Source organism: Ictidomys tridecemlineatus, chromosome 4 (genome assembly GCF_052094955.1).
Source record: "Ictidomys tridecemlineatus isolate mIctTri1 chromosome 4, mIctTri1.hap1, whole genome shotgun sequence".
Classification (NCBI taxonomy): Eukaryota; Metazoa; Chordata; class Mammalia; order Rodentia; family Sciuridae; genus Ictidomys; species Ictidomys tridecemlineatus.
In genome coordinates, this window is record NC_135480.1 from 11179394 (window position 1) to 11198001 (window position 18608).

Here is an 18608-nt window from a genome sequence, read left to right on the forward strand (position 1 = left end):
GTCAGGCGGCTGCGGGGCAGGCGAGCCATCCTCCTTCCTACCAGGCCGGCCTGGATCGACCTAGTTAGGCTGAGCGTGGGAGAGGAGAGGGGAGGGAGGGCCCAGACCCAGGAGGACCCCTGCACTTCATATGACCAGGACCCAGACGGGGAGGGCCTGCTTCAAGGACCTGGGCACTCTTCAGCCAACCAGGACACCAGGCCAGGACCTCCCACTTCTCTCCTGGCCCCACAAGGTCCTCCAGCAAGTTCTTGGCAGCTGGCAAGGCACAGAATTCTCTCACAGCCTGTCCGGGGTGGCCTGGAGAGTGGGTACAGATGTGTCAGCCTGTTATGTACCCAGCCTTAAGCATTCCTGGCCCATATGCCGGCTCTTGAACCTCACGCACACTCAATCCGAACCCTCGGTTAACACAGTGCCTCCCCTGAGTCCCTTCCAGCCAGTAAGGAGAGAGGATAAATACCGTCACTGTTGTCATACCAAGGGGGCAACGGAGGCTCAGAAAGGACCAGTGACTCATCTAAAGTTGCCCAGCAGAGCCAGGAGCAGAATCCAGGCCCAGAATTCCCCACATTCCACATTGTCTCTCTCAAGCCACCCACCCTGTGGGAGGGGACACTCCTGTCCCCACAGCACAGGAGGGAGCCCAGCACAGGCAGGCGGGAGATGACAGGGGCTCCTGATAAACACAAACAGGCCCAAGGAGGCAGAGAGAAGGGAATCCCAAGGAAAAATCACACCACGCCCTGAGGATGCAGACCACCAGCTTCAAGCCACAGAATTCCCGGCAAATGACCCTGGGCACGTTTCTAAGCTTCTTCTATAAAATGGGTTCACAGCACCTACCCCTTGGGGTGCTGAGGGGGACGAAATGAGGTGAGGTGTGAGAAGCGCCTAGTGTGGAGCCGGCCCCTGTGTTCGGCACACCGCCCTCTGCCTCTATCCCACCTCTGCAGCAAGGGATGAACTAGGAACACTGGCGCTCCTCAGGTGGACAGCCCTGGGGTCAGTGACGCAGGAGAAAGGCTTCATGAAGGAGGAGGGCTTCGGCGGGGCCTGGAGGAGAGGAGGGCATGGGTCACTGCATGTCCTTGAGCAGGTATCTCAACCTTTCCTGCCTCCCCTTAAGTTGGGGGAGGGAGGGAGGAGGGACAGGTGTGAGGACTTGAGAGGTCCTCTGCTCTCCATGTCGGGTCCCGGCCCTTGGCAGTCACGGGTGGGCACCATTGCTATCACGACTGCTAGTCTGTGACCTCCTACAGACAAGCCTTGTGCCCTTTCTGATCCCCAAACCTGACAGGGTTGACAAAAGCCAAGCATAGGGTCCTGTCCTCAGGAGGACCAAGGTGCAGTTCCAGAGCCCCTGCCACACATGCGTGCCTGTCTGTCAGGGTGCACGTGCTGGAGGTGAAGGGTATATGGTACACGATGAAGGGACATCAATAATAAATTAACCTCAAGGAAGTCTTGGAACATCAATCATAAATTAATTAAATGGCTCCAGGAGAGACAATGACAGGGGCCTACTGGGGCCGCAGACACCTTGCCCGGGAGGCCTCCAGGTGCAGGAATGGCTCTCCGGAGCAGCCCCCAAACCATGCAAAGACAAGCCCCGCTCTCCTCCCACCCGGCCCCCAGCTCGGAGAACTCTGAACACTGAAAGGGTTTTGATGAAACTTCCCAGAATAGCAACCTCCTGGGCTGAACTCAGGCAGGCGAAATTTCAAGGGGTAATTTGGTGAGAAAATGATCAAACGCCTGGAAACAAGTGCTGGGAACACTGGAACCCTCAGTGGTCCTCAGGGATGAGAACAGCTTTGCAGGCAGCACAAACAGCCACACAGGGACCCTGAGCGCCTCCGGCTTGCCCTCCAGCCCGCACTCCAGGAGTCTCCGGCTGAGAGTCAAGTGGGAAACACATCTCAGGGACACTTGAGGCCCCTGCGCTGGCTCCAGCGTCCCTTCCCCAGGCCCGCCCCCCACTAACTGAGCTGACCAACCTGGCAGCTTCTGCCTCTGGCTGTAACCCCTCCGGCTTTGTCTCTCCCTTTGCTCCCCAGGGTGGAGGGACTCTCCACCTGGGCACTCACGGGTACCTGTCCCTCAGCAGCCCTGGCACCTGCCACCAGACACCTCTTCCTGGGGGCAGCACCAGGCCCACACACTTGCTCAGGACACTTCGGTGGCTGCCATGCTTTCTCTGGTCCCGCAGTCCTGCCCTGCACCCGCTCCAGCTCCTGCTCCCCTCAGGCTCTGGGCTCTCTGGTGCCTGCTGCGCTCCCACCTCAACTCCAGACCCACTGCAAAGGCCCCTCTTCCCGCTGTGGCTGCGCTTCCCGAGGGCTACTTTCAGTAGTTCAAGTCACTTCCTCCCCTTTGACTCCTATTAGCATCCACTTCTAGAAACTCCAGTGTCTCCTAAAGACAGCCCCAGAGGGCAGACCCAGGCTCTGGGACATCCCACTCCTCTACATGGCCCTCTCCAACCCCAATCCACAGCTGGGGCCCAAGAAATAACTGCACTTCCCAGGCTAACACATTCCTGCATGTGACACGTGTGACAGATATGCAGACAGATATGCTGACAGATAAGCAGACTTCTGCGCCCCAGGGGCAGGATAGAGCCACTTCTCCTCACCAAGCCTGGAGCCTAATACACCTTCCTGTGCTAATCTATGCAGATCATGATGTAACCACTTGCTGCGAGAGATTCTGGCTGCAAGAGCAGAAACATTTACTGAGCGCTCCTTTTGGCCCTGCCGCCAGGCAATCCACGGTGGAATTCTCACGATTTTCCTGCGTGGGAAGCGGACTGTCCCCATCTTACAGATAAGGAAACTGAGGTGTGCGGAGGTGGGGCACAGAAGCCACAGCTACAAGGCTGTCCCCTGTCATCCGTGGACTGTCCCCAGCTGACTTCCAGGTGGCTGGAGGAGGGGCTCCGAGGCAGGCAGGCGTATGGGACGCCCCCAGATAGTGCACACACCCCCAGCCAGGGCTTCCTTCTAAGGAATCCTGAGAAAGCAGAAGGGCTCCGCTCAGGAGACCACCACTGAGGGACGAAATCCACCCTCCGGCCTCCCCCAGCCACAGGCTGCCTCCTCCCGCTCCCTCCACTGTTCCCTCCTGCTGCCGCCAGGAGCCCAGCAACGCCCGCTTCACACACCCACTGACACCAGGCCAGCCAGACACCAGAGCCTACAAATTCCCACGCCACCAGCCGCTCCACGCCCCCTCAGCCCTCACTTCCCACAGACACACTCGCGGGCACACGCGGCTGCACACACGTGCACTTCCTGGGCAGCCTGGAGGGGTGAGCCCAGTCCCTGCTCTCCACCTCGACCTGGTGGAGGCCTGGGTGCTGCTCCAAACACCGCATGAAAACGACACCCTTCCCCTTGGCCACGCTGACCCCCTCCACCCACGTCACCTCCCTGTGCTCCTTAGCAGCAAAGAAGTCCCCACCAACAGGCAGCCTCCTGGGTCTCCCAGGCCCCACACATGTACGCTTTCCTGTCCGACCCAGAAAGACCAAGCCCAGCTCAAGTCGTTATCAGAAAGGGAAAAAAAATAATAATCAAGATAAACAGTTTTCAGCGCTGCCGCGAGAAGGCAACCACATCCTCCAATGTCCTGGGCTCCGCGGTTCTACAAGATCTATCTTCCTCTGACCACACGCTCATTGAGCTCTCCCCCAGCGCCACTTGCCCAGTCCACTGGAGTGTAATGTAGAGCTATTCTGGTGAGAAATTGAACTCACAGAGCGTTGGGCCAACAGGTGATTAAACGCTGAGGTCCCCCTCTGGCCTGGGAAGAGGGTCAGAGCAGGGAGTGGCTTCCCCTGACAGGCTGTGCCTTCAGCTGTGGCCCTCTGACCCCATGTTCCCAGCACTGGTCAGCATCCTCTAGCCAGAGATGCCCGATTCCCTGGCACCCCTTGAGCAGAGCAGCCGGGCACCATGATTTATGGGGCAGCTGAGAGAGGAAAGGTTGCCAGGAGCTGAGCACAGCAACCTTGGAGAAACACGGATAAAGAAACTGGGAATGGGACCCAGAAGGAGAGCTGGAAACCTCAGCTCCACACGCAGCTTGCCCTCGTGTCCACTCCTGCGTTACTACCCCGGCCTCAGCTGGAGTCTGTCAAAATCAGCATCTGTGCACAATGACAAGGGCCGGTCACCTGACTGGGCTCCCCACTGCCTCAAGCCCCAGTACTGGGAAGAAAGTTCGGGAAGAAAGCTGGACTCTGCTTTTGGAGAACAGAGGCCAACCCCTCCTCTCAGCGTCTTCTGATCCGCCCCGCCTGCAGCCCAGCTCGGCTGCACAGAGTCCCAGCACCCCAAGCAGATGGCAAGGGGTGGCTGAAAAGGGCTCCTGGAGCCCCAAACCACAAGGCGGAGCCACCAATCAGAACAAACAGGCGAGGTGTGCAGGGTGAGCTGAGGGGACACGAGTACTGGGTATTCACAACAGGGAGGCTAGGCGTCCTCCTTCACGGACTCTGCACTAAAGAGAGCTTTCCAGGCGGAAGTTGAAGTGCCAGCTAACTCCCTCGGGAGGTAGAAAGTCACTGCAGAGTGTGCGGGAGGCCTCCGGCACCCTCAGGCCAACCTGGGAACGACCCAGGAAGCCCTTGCAATGCCAGACCAGTGTCCAAGCAGCAGCCACTGGGACGGGCGAGTCTCACCACATGGAAAAGTCAGCTCACCCAGCCTGGCCGGCCATGTCCTACACAAGTGGTTCAACCCTGCAGCCTGGTCACAAACCAACAACTCTTGTGCCTTGGGGAGCAAGCTTGGGAAATGGGTTGCTGGCTATGGCAGACATCCACAGGGAATGCTCGAGAACCAGCCTCGGTTCAACAGAAATAGGCTTCCCTGAGCCAGGCCTCCCAGGCCGAAGGTCTGTAATTCAGGTTCTGCAGCCCCTTGTCAGGATCTAGGCTCCTGGTGGCTGAAAGCAAAGCAATTTGCAGCCCGTCTCATCTTCCCCACCTGCGGTGGTCTTTGAGCCAGAAACAGAACCACATCAGGAGAGTTGTCCTTGCAGAATTCACACCACACCTGTGTGCCACCCGTGGAGCACCCTCTAAGGGTGCTCATTGTCCCTTTTCCTTCCCCCATGGGTCTGGGGCATCACCCACTGTCCCCAGTCTCTGCCATTTGGCTTCAACCTCCCTCACAGGATCACCCAGCCCTGGTCCCACTCTGGATGCCCTGACTCACTTTACGTTCTTCAGGCCACAGTTCCCAAATGCTGATGTGACTTCTCCCCACCCCCAACCTCAGAACCCGGAGCCAAGGGGAATTCTCCAGAGAAAACACACTTCCCAATTTTCCCTCCCACACAGGTACCCTAGATCTGTCAGCCGCAGACACCTCCCAGACCTACCCAAACGACGAGAAGTGTCTGCAGCCCAAGCAAAGGGCTTCATCCTGTTTGGGCCACTCCTGCAGGATTCCACAGTTGCTGCGGCCATGCTCAAAACCGTCCTCGGGAGACCTGGGGCCTGGTTTCAGCTCAGTAGCTGACTCACAGTGTCAACAGATCCCACTTTCCCCACCAGCATGTACTCTCAGGGCCTCTAATTCCCTGGGACAGGCCTTCAACCTTCCGGCTCCCTTCCTCCCAAATCACATTCCAGGCCTCCCATTTCCGATGGCCTCGAGCCTCCTGCCCTGGTCTCTTTACCTGAAGAGAATCCCTGAGCTTTGTACAGCCTTCTACTGTTTACAGAGGGTTTCCACGTGCACCATCACCTTTCATTCTCCATGATTACCATCCACCACATAAAGTGGCCCTGAGAGGTAGAGTCACCTGCTCAAGGTCACACAAGCAAGATTGGAATTCAAGTTATCTGGCTCCAGATGCACTTGGACAATACTTCACCTTCAGGGAACTCAACAGTCTGTCTCCAAACATCCTCCTTAGCATATCAGTGACCACCTGCCACCCTAGTCTCCAATATCCTCAACCTCATCTTTTTGGGCTCCTAAAATGTTTTCCCTGGACCCTCCCAAGCTCACCCCTTTTATTCTCTTGCCCCAGAGGCCACTTCCCCTAAGAAATCCACAAAGACTGGAAGATTTCCCCCACATCCTAAGACTTCTCCAGGGGTCTGGAAACTGCCCCTCTGTGAAGCAGGACACCCTGGGACACTGAGCACAACCCTTACCCAAAGCTTCCCAAAAAGACTGGTGAGGGGAGATGCAATCCTAGCACACTCCCAGAAGCACCTCCCAAGCATCCCACAAATGATCCTCTGGACCCAAAGGTTTCCAAGCATCAAAGAAGAGGAAAAAACTCCCAGATACCCCGGAGTGAACCCACCAACCCCATGAGAAGGAAGAGTCAGGGTACTACAGACAGATGGTGCACCACACAGTCCCCTGACCCACTGACACCTCTCAGCACTTTCACGATTCTCATGACACATTCAGTGACAGGGATCTCCACTGAGAACCATCCAACCCTCCTGTCTTCCAGAAGCTGGATGAATACATGCCCCCAGACAACACTATACCTAGGTTAGTCTCTGAGTCACCATCAGGAACCTTGTGGTGGAAGCATCTCCTGGTGTCTCTCTTTCACGTCCATTATAAAGGACACCAAGCTTCTCCAGCTCTCAGTCCACTGTACCCAGCAGGCATTAGAGCTGGGACCTCTCGACCGAAGCAATGCCCCCTCATTATCTCCAGAATGGAAGGGTGGGCATTTACCTTCCCATCCACCCAGAGTCTGAGGGCCACCAATTTCCCCCTCATAGTGCCAGACAGTCCTCTGACATTGCACTCAGCCAAGGCCAGTTCTTGAAAGGAGTCATACCAGGGACTCCTGCCATGCTGAAGACACCGATTCTTCAACCTCCAGTGCCATCATCCCAGACCATATCAAGTTCAAGGCCAGAACCATCCCAGCACCTAAGCGGTGGCAGCACTTCCTCACGCCCATGCCAGCACCAGCAGTCCACCCACCCTGAACCGTAAGAGGGCTGTGCGCATCACCTACCTGTCCAGAGAGCTGCAACCGCCTCACACCTGGGCGGCTACCACCACGCCAAGGCTGGGGTGAGTCTTCTGACACCCGTGCCCGCAAAACCACACTGCCTGTGCCAGACCCACGTTGCCCACACCCGCGCCATGGGTGTCACCATCCCCACACGGTGCCAGGAGCTCCGCAGACCTCACACCTGCCACTGGCGCGCGTGGCAGCCGCCCGTCGGGCCGGCCACCGCGCGCCCTGGACACTGCCCAGCCCGCCGCGCCGCTTGCACCGCGCCCGCGCCCGGGGCCCAGCCCGCCGCGCCCCAGGCCCCTCTTACCTCCCGCCCGCCGCAGGGCTCGGCCCGCCACCGCCGCGGCGACCGCCACCTCCATCCTGGGCTCCCCAAGGCCCCGATTCACTAACGCCGCTTCCGCAGGGCGCCGGCGCCGGCGCGAAGGCCGCCTCCGCCCCCCGGGGGACGCTGCGTCCTTTACGTAAACCCCACTCCGCCGCCAGCGGTGACCATGGCGACGGCCGTGGTGCGGCAGCGCCCCCTGGCGCCAGGGAGGGGAGCAACGTCGAGGCCCGAGCGATCGGAGCCTTTGGCGGGCGCTGGCCGCGCGTGGGGGCGGTGGGCTGTGGGCTCTGGTCTCCGCGGGGGCTCGGAGGGCAGCCGGGAGGACCCGGCCGGCCGCACTGCAGGTGGGGATGGGAGCTCCCTGGGTCCCCCTCCTTCAGGCCCCGCGTGACCGGGTTTAGCGTGGGAGAGGAAAAAAAAAAGCAAGTAGGATCACTGGAGAACTGGTTCATTGGGAGGGAGGAAAAAGAGATGGGCTCCACCTCCTCGGGGTGACGGAGCAGCTCCTTTAGGAGTCGGAGCACATCACCGCGTGTCCTCCCCTCCACCCCCACACCACCCCTCACAATGTCCAGCATCGTGCCTGACATCCAAAGAGGCCCTTGGTCAATTCTGAATTTCTGGTTAAATGCAGTAAATCGTCCCTCCTGCTCTCCTTCACACACGCCCATTCATTCTGGGCTGTAAGTCGCTTAACACGCCTTCCTGAAAGCTGCTCTTTAGCAGGGGCCCTGCAATGCCCATGCGTAGCGCAGAGCTGAGCGAGTGGGTGGGCACAAACAGAAGCAGAACAGGGGCCCTGCCCTCAAGGAGCTCAGTCTGCTGGGGGAGGCAGACGGATAGGGCTAAGCAGAGCACCGCACCGAGGGCCGACAGAGCCCCTTAGAAAGGACTCTGAAGTGAGACTTGAGGGTGGGTCCGGAAGGTCACGATGATTCAACCAGGTCTCAAAGGTCAAGCAGAAAATCCGCAAGAAGAGGAGTGCACGCTTCAGGCAGGGGTAGTGCCTCTAACACATTTCCTGAGCCCTATCGTCATCCCAAGGAATCAGGGTGATTGGCTGCGGTTCAGCGTGAGTGGGAGCCACAGGCTGAATATAAAGGGGTGTGTGGAGGTGGAGTCCAGCCTGAAAACTACCTGGACACTTGGCTGAAAGTGAAATTGTGAGCCCAGGACAGTTTCCTGCCGTTGAAGCAGATGCAGCCGCTCCCGGGAGGAGTCTGTGTTATTTATTTATTTTGAAGGCAAACTGTGGCTTAGGTAGAAAAGGAAAATGGGGAGTGGGGACACCTCAAGGAATTCAAGGAGCAGTACAATCCTCCACCACAGTTCAGAAAGGACAGAGATCAGCAGGGCTTTAGGGACTGACTGTAGCAATCACAGTCCAGGGACCTTTTTACTAGATCATTGCAATTCATCAGAATCAAAAACAGTAGGACTTAATGTCGCCTTATTCAAAGTTCCAAATTTCAGGAAGAAAGAATTATTGGTCCAACGTGGACTGTAATCTATCAGCTATGGCTGGGGCAGAAAGTGCCGTGTAATACAGACCTGTTGGCACATTCTTCCATATTGACAAAAGTCCACAAAGAAGAAGTCGTGAGTAACCACTCCAAAAATGGTCTCATTCCACCCCTTGGCTGCTCCATGCACAGAAACCCATAGGAGACCACGTTCACGCATGTGCCCCCCCCATAAATACTCCTCATTCATCCAGACTTCTCCTCACCCAACAAATTCTAATACTCCATGCTCAGCCACCTCCAGAATGATGAGACTACTACTAATTAAGATCTCCCAGTGATGTCTATTCCTCCTCAGGTGCTCAGGTGATTTCATCTGGGAATTCAACAACTGGATTAAAAGGTGCATTTAACAACCACCAGCATATCCTTTGAACTCTTGGAACTCCACATGGTCATTGGCACCACTGGGGAGGTTGTTAGAAATGCAGAATCTCAGACCCAAGAATCTCAGCCTGTTCACCAGATCCCCGGGTGATTTGTGTGCACATTAGAGCTTGAGAAACAAAAAGTTATTATGAATACTGGAGAAAAGGAACAGGAAAGGTAAAAAAGTTTTAAACTGTGATCATTTCAATTCTGAAAAGACAGAGGCTGGAGTTTAGCTCACCCGTGCAATGCATGCTTAGCCAGCCCAAAGCCCTGGATTCCATCCCCAGCATCTGTCCCCTAAGAAAAGACAAAAGAAGTGGTTAATTATTTAGACTCCAGTGACAAACAAGGGCATCCAGGTAGAGGCACATGCTTTATTGTTGTAACTGATGGCAAACTTCTAGAAGGTATTTATGACTTCCTTCCTCTAATTCCTTATTCCTCCGGATTGCCTCCTGCCCAAATCTCATTTGATCAGGGTTCTTTGCCCCCCGTAAGTCTTTGTCCTTGAGGGCTGAGCCTTTGGTGATCCCAGCTATAAAGTGTCTCAACAGGCTTCCATTGCATTTACCACCAGTTGCAAGGATGTAGAAGGTACTCCATGAGGACCTTGGGTTCTAGGTTCCACACTTCCCCTTAAATATGGGATAAAGATCCCCAAACAGCTGGGCACACTGGCACTACTACTCAGGATACTGAGACAGGAGGATCACAAGTTCAAGGCCAGCCTGGGCAACTTAATGAGACCTTGACTTAAAGGAAACTAAATAGGGCTGGGGATGTAGCTCGGCATGGAGCTCCCTGGGTTCTATCCCCAGTCCTGGGGGCGGGGATCCTCAAGTGGTCAGGTGTTAGTCCCGATTCAGTGGAACCACCACAGTCAAATCCCAGAATTGCCAGCACAGGCAGCAAACCTGTTGATGACGGTGGGGGACACTACCATCACCTCCACCCCTGGTTCTGAGACCCGGTTGGAAGAACAGCTTGAAGCTCCAACGCTGTGATTTTCTCTTGGAGTCACTTTCAGCCCAGTTCTGACGAAGTTGGGCCCGGGGCCTTTGGAGATAGTCACCAGGGTCATGGGGAGCCTGGAGCTGGGGAGAAGGACAAGAGTGTGGGCACTGGAAACAATGACAAGCCATAGACTGGTCCTGGTCCAGCTGCTGGGCTGCGTTCCCTCTGCTCCGTGCTAAATTCCCACTCTGGCCTCAGTTTCCCTGTGGGTCCCAGTAGGGATAATAACATGGCTCCTCCTCCCAGGGGACTGTGTGGATTAACTAATGAATGAGTGTGACATCGCCTGCTTCCACAAAGGGGCTGATTAAATGCTGAGTGTTGTTATTAGAGGCGATGGAGGGTGTGTGACAGGCAGAGTCGGCTGGAGACGGGAGACAGATAGGCTCCCCTTGCCTCCCCCCACCCCCTTCCTTCGCCCGCCCCCCCCCATGCTCCACTCCGCAAGTCGAACATCTTGCAAGACAAAACCAAGAGGATTTTGGGCACCCCAAAGACAACATATAACTTTTGCGCAATTTCCCCTCTGCTGGAATGTGAGTCACGGTGGAGCTTCATCACGTAATCCATCTCCGACAGCTGACACAGCTGTACCCGGCTGCAGACCCTCAGCTCCCAGCAGCTGCAGACTGGGATGGTTGGGGCCACTGACTGCCGAGCCCTGTGGCTAGTGTGAGATCATTGCCCACCCCCGGAGGCTGGGTCTTTCACCCCTGAGTGTTGTAGGGTGCTGGCTCCCATCCTGGGTCCTGGCGCCTCTGCTAGGGGTGGGTGGAAGGAATTGCTCGGTGCTGCCACCAGGTAATAAGTCTCCTCTGACAACAGAGGGGAGTGTTGTTTACCCACGGAGCTCCAGCACCGACTCAGCCTGCCTGGGGAGGGGACAGAAAGCTCTGGAGGCTGAGCTGTCAGACTCCCACAGGGAGAGAAACTAGCCGGTTGCAAGGTCTAGGAAATGTGTGGGAATCAGGTGTGGGACACCTGGAGCCATCATCTGGGCACCCCCTGGTAGATTTTCAGACCCCCTTGCCTCTGCAAACAGCTGCTCTCCCTCCGCTGCCAGGCCTCTCCCCTGACTTCCTTGGCTTGCCCACTGCTATGAAGCGACTGGGCTGGATTACTGGGCAAACAGGTTGGACATGGGGGCTGAACCACATGGCTTTGCTGGCAGTCCAGGGACTGGAAGGTCAGCCACTGCAGATGTACGCCAAGGTCCTGTCCAAGAGGTAAGCCGTTCATTCCCTTCCACCGGAGGGGAGCCTGCAAGCCCGCATCTTTGACCTGAGTGATCACAGTGTGCCGTCCTCTGAGTCTCAACAGATCTACAGGATGGGAGCAGGGTGGAGGGTGTTGAGGGACACGCTGGAGAAGGTGGTAGTGATGGTGGTTTGGTGACAGTGGTGATGACACAGAGGAGAAAGAGGACCCATGCTTCCAAGGGGACCTTCTGGGAGGTTTTTTCCACTTCTGCCTCATCCACCCCCCTGTCCCCCATCACGTGGGTAACTCCAGCACTTTCCCTGCAATGCCCAGAGGGTTGGGAGATCCTCGCCTCTCATTAAACCAGCCTATTTGTAAGTTCTGCTCCCCGGGGGCATCGTAGTAACTAGTTTTTCTCCTTGGGGCACTGGGGAGCTACCAGAGTGTAAACACAGATGTCTCGGGGGAAAGCGTGTGTGTGCTTACCAACTAGTGTGATTCATCTGCACTAGCTGGACACCAACCACCAGAGTGGAGTCTGTCCTCTGGAGGAAGTCTACCCATCCACCAGGTCATCCACCCACCCACTCATTCTGCCACCCACCTACTCCTCTACCCACTTGCCCACCCTACCCACCCACCCACCCATCCACCTAATCTGTCCCTCCACCCACCCACTCACCCACCCACTTAATCATCTGTCCATCCATCAGTCCATCTATCTGTCACCCATCCATCTATTCAACTGCCTCCTAAATCATGTCCTATTGATTCTTCCTCCCACATATCTTTGAGCCACCCGCTGCTGTCCATTCCCACCAGGAATCTCCAAGTCCAGCGTGCCTTCAGGGACACTGCAATGGCTCTTCCTTTTCTTCTCTTTGCCACTCGGCAGATAGATCAAGCTTTTATAAGTGAACATCAGATGATGTCACGCCATGGCTTCCGACCCTCTTGCAGTTTCCCCTTGCTGGTAAGGTAAGTTCCTTCAGCTGGGGGTGTAGCCCAGCACTAGAACATTTTCCCATCCATGGGAGGCCCTGGGTTGGAGCCCCAGCCCCAGAAACACACACAGACACACATACGATAGACTCCAGTTTTTCTTAGGTACAACATATACGTGGTAAGGCCTGCAGCTCGGTGAATTTCTACACACATACCTACATGTCACCACACTGAGATGAAGTTTCAGAACAATTTCCAGGTCTTCATGTCCTTCTACCCCTCAGAAGTGACACTGTTTGAACTTGTGAGCCGTGGATTGGTTTTATTTGTTCCTGAACCTCTTGTAAATGAAATCCTGTATGCTGCATCCTTTGTATCTCACTCTCTCTCAACTTCATCTCTGTGAAATCCATCCTTGTTATTGTGGGTAACATTCTTTTTCATGACAATGCAATATTTTATTGGGTGAAGATACCCTGATTTGCTAGTCTATTCTGCTATTGACGAATATCAAGTCTTTTTCCAATAAATCTGTGCTATGGTGTGAACGTATGTGTCCTTTCAAAATTCATCTCTTGGAACTTGACCCCCAAGGTGGTGGCGCTTGGAGGTAGAGCCCTTGGGAGATAGTTCTGCCATGAGGGTTCTTCCTTCGTGGGTGGGATTAGCATCCTTCTAAAAGGGTACAAGGGAACTAGCTAGCCCCCTTTGTCCCTTCCGCCACGTAAGGACACAGCAAGAGGCACTGTGTTTGTTTGCTTTTCATTGCTATAACCAAAATACCTGACAGGACAACGTCAGGAAAGGTTTACGTTGGCTTATGGTTCCAAAGGTCTCAGTTCATGGTAGGCCAACTGCATTGCTCTGGGCCGAAGGTGAGGCAAAACATCATGGTGGAAGGGGGAGGGGGAGGGAAGCTGCTCAGCTCATGGCAGCCAGGAAGGAGAGAGAAGAGAGAGAGAGAGAAGAAGGGGCCAGGAACAAGATAGACTCCCCCAGGCACATTCCCAGGGACCTGATTTCTCCAACCGTGCCCCACCTGCCGACAGTTTCCACCTCCTCCCAGTAGTTCAAATTGTAAATCCATCAATTGGATTAATCCACTGATGAGGTCAGAGCCTTCATGATCCAATCACTTCACCTAAGCACAACCTCTGGACATGGCTGCACTGGGGACCAAGTCTTCAACACACTAACTTCGAAGGGACCCTCTGGATTTAAACCCCGACAGGCACCATCTTAAAGACAGAGAGTCTGAACTTCACCAGACACGCCTCTGCTTGCACCTTGATCTTGGGCTTTCCGACAACTGGAATTTTGAGAAATAAAGTTCCATTGTTGATGAGTTTCTCAGCCTAAGACATTTTGCTGTCGTAGCGGAGCCGAGCCTGCTGGAGACAAGCTTGTACGAGCCTTTCGGTGGTGGACGTTGCATTTGTTTTCCTCTGATAGCAGGGTGGAGAGAATAATGGTCCTTTGTCCACATCTTAATCCCCGGAACCCATGAATGTATTCGGTTACAAGGAAAAGGATAATCAGGGCTGCAGGTGGAGTTCAGGTTGAAAATCAGCCGACCTTGAGATGGCGACGTTATCCTGGATTATTTGGATAGGCCCAGTGTCAACCCAAGAATCCTTATGAATGGAAGAGGGGAAGGAGAGGGACAGAACCAGAGACAGCAGCTTGGGAGAGGCCTGACCAGTCAGGGATGACTTCAGAAATGAGCCACGGAATAGAGGCTAGAAAAGGCAAGGTGCCCGGGCTTCTCCCTTATCCTCCAAAAGGAGCACAGCCAGCTGCCACCCCAATTTTAGCCCAGAGAGACCCGCCTCCGGCTTCTGACCTTCAGGACTGTAAGATAATAGGTTTGTTTGAAGTCACCAAAGTCTTGGCAGTTTGTTGCAGCAGTGGCAGGAAACTACTGGAATTGCTGGGTCAGAGACCCGGGGAGAGTCTACCCAGCGTGGCTGGCCGCGCCACCCTGTCCGCCCTCTCCTCCTGCCACTCTCTGCCTGCCCTCCCTCCACAGGGCAGCCCCACCAGGCTTCCGGGACAGCCCTCCTCTGCCCCGCCCTCTAGATAACAGTTCAAAGGACACTTCCCGGAGGAAGCAGGGTCAGGCACACTGTCTGGCCCTCGGAAAGCACGCCATCCGTTTCCCTCAGAGCACTTACCGAGGGTTGGCCTCCACCACCTCGTCTTGGTGGTTATTCAACTTTGTCCGCTCAGGCCTCACCCCCAGACTAGAAGCTCTCTGTGGCCAGGAACTGGTCAACATCATATCTTCAGCACTTAGTAGGCTATTTAACCTGGCACATAGTAGGTCCACAACCACTAATTGGTGACATGGAATGAACTCTTTCTGTTTGTTAGGGCTGAGGATGTCAGCAAGAGTGAGATGAGGAGGAGGGAGAAAGAAGGAAGGGAGAGAGAGAGAGAGAGAGAGAGAGAGAGAGAGAGAGAGAGAGAGAGAGAGAGAGATTGATTTTCATTTTAGCAGCCCCAAGTCAAGAAGGCTTTTGCAAACTGCTGATTTCTTAGTGAGAAGACCCTTGTGCCTTTACGGAAAGCTCAGTGTCTTTCCAGGCCTGGCCCCTGAGGCAGGAGGGATATCAACAGTAGGTGCGATGAATCAGGCTGGTAGAGGGGCAGTGCTTTGGCAAGGCCACCAACGTGTTAGAATCTAGCTGGAACCCAAATCCCACACCTTTGTCTCTGGGCTCAGTGTGTGTTGGGGGGGGGCGGGGGTATGCATTGCCAGATTGAACAAATAAAAAAATAAGACACACAATTAAATTTGAATTTCAGATGAATGATAGCCAATTTTTAAAATATAAATACAACCCAATCACTGCGTGGGCCGTACTCACACAGCGATTTGTTGTCCTTCTGAAGTCCCAGTGTAGCTGGGTCTCCTGTAATTTGTCTGGGGTTGGGCTTTGGAGTGGGGTGGGTTGTTCCCTGCCTCGCTGCCCTTCTGGGGACCTGCCCCCACACTGCCCAGAGCCCAGCTGCTTGCTCCCTGGACAGAGCTGGCTGCCCTCTGACCGGTTTGGCCTCTGTGAAGTGTCTGGCCTTCTGCCGGGTCACGGATTCCCAACTGAATCCATTGGCCTGTCCTGCCCAGGCTGCACCCCAAGGCCAATGAGGGCACATTCTCTGGGGCTGAGACTCGGGCATCTGGAGATTTTAAAAACTCCGCAAGTGACCCTAGCTCCCGGCTGAGGTGGAGGACCCCTGGGCCAGAGGGACCTGCGTCCTTGCTGCCTGAGCTGCCCCTGCCCTGCTGGAAGAGCTCTGGGTCCTCCAGGCCTCGCCCCGGCCTCCCACCTGCAAGTCCTGCTGCACAGGGCCTCTGCCTTGGCTCTTCTCAGTCCTTTCTGCTTGATTCTGGGGAGTTTTGATTTCTGGGAATGACAGGGTTTTTTGGTTTTTCTTGTGGTGGTCCGGTTGTTACTAGGGATTGAACTAATGGGTGCCATACCGCTGAGCTATGTCCCCAGCCCTGTTTATTTTTGTGACAGGGTCTCACTCAGTTGTTTAGGGCCTCACTAAGTTGCTGAGGCTGGCCAGAAGGCCAGGTGAGGTCTATTTTCTGGCTCATCAGGAAGACAAGGGTGAGAGTCCTTCATTTGGGATCTGAAGTCCCTGATGTGCTAATTCCAGGCAGGGACTGGGAGACCTGGAGCTTTTGGAGGACTTAGGGTTCCAGGTTAGAGCCCAGGGGAGACCAGGGTTGCGATTCATTCTTACAACCAATCCCCAAATCTGGGCTGAATCTGTTAGCCCAGGGTCCCTGTATCCCTGTAGGCTTCTTCCCCCAAACGCATGGTGCCTTGTAATTATTTCAGTATCCGTCTTTCCCACCAGCCCAGAACTTGGCTGGTAGCTGAAGTAGGACTCAATACTTGTGCAATCAGTGGATGAGCCTGTAGGAATCGTGCATTCCAACCCCCGTGTTGTAGAGATAGGAAAACAAAGGCACAGGGGCTGGGGATCTAGCTCAGTTAGTAGAGTGCTTGCCTCATATGCACAAGACCCTGGGTTCAATACACACACACACACACACAGGCACAGAGAGGGTAAGGGACTTGCCTCAGGTTGCACAGCATGGTGGAGGCTAAGTCGGGACTGACACGCCAGTCTGATTGCCACTCAAGCATTTTCCACTCAGTACGACTAGGAGTGCCCCGCCCTGTTGGGAGCCTCTCCTCCACTCCTCAACCCACCCCTCACTGTCTCTTTTCAAAACATGCCTCCAGGTGGCTCTGGCCAGGGGGAGGAGAGGGACCCTGTGGGAGGCACGGGAGCCCCTACAGCTAGAACCCTCCTCTACCGAATGCACATGGGGTGAAGCCCCCGGGTCCCGGTGTGCAGGGGCCAGACCCTGTTCTGGCAGGCGTGGAGGCTGTGTGCTCTTCCTCACCTGCTCGTTCCTGCAGGCCCCACAACTGGGCTCTGAAGTCACGTGAAGCCAGCTCTAAACCTGAACCCCCTTTTTTGGATGTGGGAACTTCCCTGAGGCTCAGTCTCTTAATCAGGAAAATGGGTCTTCCAACGCCGCCCTTGTTGGCTGGTGGAAAGGAATCGGTGCAGAGTCAGCGCCTCCCTGACCCTTTGACCCAGGTTTGGGGACCCTCTAAGGAACCTGAGCGTCGTTAGCAGAAACCCAGGACCGAGCCCTGGAGGACGGCCCTTCCTTGGGGCCAGAAGGCAGGCTTTTTGGCAAATGCTCGACGGCTTCTCAATGGGACCCACAGTGGCCGAAGCAGTTTTTGATGATGTCCCTTCCTTTTGAGTTGGCACGAAGAGGAGTACCCCGGAGCTCTGGGGACAAGGTGACAACGGGGTCTCAGGACAGCACATGCTGTGGGGCGTGGGGTGAATCCAGAACCCTCAGGGCAGATTTCCGAATCCTCTCCCTGAGAACCTTTTCCTCCATATCTGAAAGGGGTTAGTTCCAGGACCTCCCAGGGATCCGGGAATCCACCCACACTCAAGCCTCATCGATGGCGTAACATTTACGTGTGCCCTACGTGACTCCCATACCCTAAACCACCTCTAGGGGATCTGCGGTACCCAATATCACATCAATTCTGTAAATATTTGTTATTTTCTGTGGTTCAGAGAAGGACGACATGTTCTGTAAAGACACATTTTTTTTTTCTTGAAAAAAATTTTTTTTTTTTTTTTTGGTAGCAGGGATTGATCCCGGGGGCTCTTAACCACTTAGCTACACCCCCCCCTCCAGCCTTTTAAATTATTTTGAAACAAGGTCTCGCTAAGTGGCTGAGGCTGACTTTGAACTTGTGATCTTCCTGCCTCAGCCTCCTGAGCTGCTGGGGATGACAGGTGTGTGCCACCGCACCCGGCTTTTTCTAAATATTTTTAATCCACAATTGGTTGACCCTGTGGATGGTGAACCCATGGATACAGGGGCTAATGATAATCTTGGTGGTTTTTAAAAAAATCTTCCTTTCCATGTCTGTGAATCTGACGGTTCTGCATATTCCTATCAGCAGAATCCTACAGTACTGGAGCTTTGGTGTCTGGCCCGGTTCATTTAGCACAAGGTCTTCAGTGTTCGTCGGGGTTGGAGCGTGTGTCAAGACTGCGTGGTCCCCACCATCTTTCAATCCACCGCTGAACAGCCTCGTTTCATTTTTCCATGGATACGTGTGTCGTCGATACCTCTTGGCTCTTTCGAATACGCCTGCAGTGGACGCGAGTGTACAAATATCTTTTTAAATCCCTGCCCGAAGCCAGGCACTGTGGCGCACGCCCATCGTCCCAGCAGCTTGGGAGGCTGAGGCAGGAGGATGGTGAGTTCAAAGCCAGCCTCAGCAATTTAGGGAAGCCCTAGGCAACTTAGCCAGACCCTGTCTCTAAAATAAAATTATAAAAGAGGGCTGGGGATGTGGCTCAGGGGTTAAGCGCCCCTGGGTTCAATCCTTGCTGCGGTTCTGGGGGAGGTGTACCCAGGTATCTCGGTGATTCCTTCCTTAATGACTTGAGGGTCCGCCCCAGTGTGTCGCACAGTCTCTCTGTGCACACCCCCGGTGGACGGTGCGTCCACGTCCTCACCGAGGCTGGTTATTTTCTGGTGTGACTTTTGGTTCTGTTTTGTTTTATAATAGCCACTCTAGCAGGAGTAGAGTGGTAATTGTTGTGGTTTTGATTTGCATTTCTCTAATGATTCATGATGTGGAGCG

The 18608-nt window shown here is 54.9% G+C and overlaps 1 protein-coding gene across 4 annotated transcripts in view; it reads right to left on the reverse strand.

The window, feature by feature from the left end:
- Window positions 1-7729, reverse strand: part of Dagla (diacylglycerol lipase alpha) — a 59431-nt gene extending 51702 nt beyond the window's left edge. Inside the window, exon 1 of one of the 4 annotated variants that reach the window (XM_078045882.1) lies at window positions 7322-7729. The gene's annotated coding sequence lies outside the window, so the exon portion shown is untranslated. Of the gene's footprint in view, window positions 1-7008; window positions 7134-7321 lie in introns of those variants that run through there. The other 3 variants (XM_078045877.1, XM_005331516.5, XM_078045880.1) reach the window with 3 other exon arrangements.
- Between the last annotated feature and the right edge of the window lie 10879 nt (window positions 7730-18608).